General features: G+C 41.2%; 1 pseudogene; it reads right to left on the bottom strand.

Annotated features, from left to right (window-relative positions):
- Positions 1 to 332: 332 nt before the first annotated feature.
- On the bottom strand, positions 333 to 1,328 carry LOC101442747 (olfactory receptor 10J1-like; annotated as a pseudogene).
- Positions 1,329 to 2,115: the final 787 nt, after the last annotated feature.

Below are 2,115 nucleotides of genomic sequence, written 5' to 3'. Positions count from 1 at the left end.
TTTAAATGGGTAAGGGGAAACCTCATGTCCAAATAAGAATATTATAGAATATTTTTAAAACTTTAGCACTCCCCTGGAGCAGCCTGCCCTCATTAACTCGGTCTGTCTTCTGATCCAATTCAGATCCAGTTCTGCTCAGACTGCCTGTCTACTTCCAAATACCCCCAAATTCATTCTCCTATACTTGATTTCCCATGCCATTGCTGTTCTCCTGTGAGATGTAGGCTTGTGCTTTAGAAAAACTTCTCCTTTTTTAAAATATCTGAATTTGTAGTTCCTTGGTTCTCTCTTCCTCTCACCCAATCACTACTGAACAGCCCCAGAATTTTCATTCACATTGACTGTAGGCACTGGTCCATGTTTTCCTGTCTAGAGCATCTCCTAAGACCCTCCATGGAATAGGTCCATCTTGTCAGGATTTTTCTGCCAATAGCCCTGCACAGAGCATCCTTGATCTCTTTGTTCCTCAGTGTGTACACCACAGGATTCAGTAGGGGGGTCATGATTGTGTAGGTCACAGAGATCAGCTGATCCTGGTCCCTGGTGTTCTGTGACTTGGGCTTCAGGTAGGCAATGGAGGCACAGCCATAGTGGACGATGACCACAGTGAGGTGGGAGGTGCAGGTGGCAAAGGCCTTCTTCTGGCTCTCAGCAGAGGTGATATTGAGGATTTTTGAGATAATGAGTAAGAAGAGATAAAAACCAGACCTGTAGGTATGACAAGCACCAGAACACTGATGATCAAAGCCAGGATCTCATTGACTGTGGTGGTGATGCAGGAGAGCGTCATTACAGGTTGGATGTTACAGATGGAGTGGGTCACCTTTGTGTTACAGAAGGGCAATTTGAACACAGCTGATTCCTGTGTCATTGTTACAATTGGGCCAATGCCGCAAGGCCCCCATGCCAGTTGTATGCACACCTCTTATTCATGATGACCGAATACTGCTAGGGGTTGCAGATGATCACATAGCTGCCTTACCCCATTCCTGTGAGTAGGTAGCAAAGTGATGAAAAAGAACATCTGAACGGCACAGCCTACCGAGGAAATGGGCTGAGTAAGGCCTATGTGGTTAAAGAACATACATGCTCGCAATAATCACCAGCATGTACACAGTCTCTGAAACTGACAGCAAGCTAAGGAAGAAGTGCATGGGAGTGTGGAGATGGCAATCAAGGTTAATGATGGTCATCGTGATGATATTGTCCACCAGGTTTAACAAGTACAGTGTAGAAAATATTACAAAGAGGGTGAACTGGTGCTTACAGAAGCTGGAGAAATCCTGGGAAACAAAATCACTCACCAATGTGTGATTATCTTTCTTCATTAAATCATATATGGTATCTAAGAAAAAAAATTATGTAAGGAACCTAAATAGGTGATCTCTGTCAAATATAAGTTGGGAAAATTCTTGTGGATAAACTACTTTATGTCTCTGCTTGTAGAAACTTTCTTTTCTCGCTAAGAATGTATACATTTTTAGAGTGAAATGTTGTAAACTCATATCCTAGTTCTATCATGCAATAACTTATCTTGGGTCAGGAATTAACATCTTCAGACCAATTTCCTCATCTTTAAATGGATGCAGCAATGATAACAACATCACAGAATTGTTGACAGAAAACTGTTTAATTATTACATTTATATTACACTTTTAGAAATCAGGTCATTCAGGTTCAGTGATAACATGCAGAATTCCAGGCTCTGTATCTGGAACTAGCTATCTACTAATTCCTGAGCTTCTAGAATTTGTATACCATGTCTTTCCCTGTGGCTTATATATTGCTTCTGCATTCTTTCTCCAGTCCTTCGACTCTGATGATACACTTCTCTCATCTTCTGTCCTACACCTCTCTTACATAGCATCGCTCCTTCTTCAAAGCTACACAAAGCCATGTTGTCCGTAAAATATATTCCTTTTATTCTCTCTCACTCTCTGAGTCTTAATGTCCTTTTACATGTAGGTAGCAAAGAACTGGTTACTGGTTCTTTTGTATGTAAAACACCATATAGTACATTTGGGATTGATTATAAAATATGTCACATGTCCTCCCTGGAGCAGGGAGGACAAGGATTAAAACATGGATCTGCTCTCTTTTCATAATTGTCCATGG

Source organism: Dasypus novemcinctus, chromosome 13 (assembly GCF_030445035.2).
Source record: "Dasypus novemcinctus isolate mDasNov1 chromosome 13, mDasNov1.1.hap2, whole genome shotgun sequence".
Classification (NCBI taxonomy): Eukaryota; Metazoa; Chordata; class Mammalia; order Cingulata; family Dasypodidae; genus Dasypus; species Dasypus novemcinctus.
Note: the sequence above shows the minus strand (reverse complement) of the source record. Positions and strands in the feature narration are given on the sequence as shown.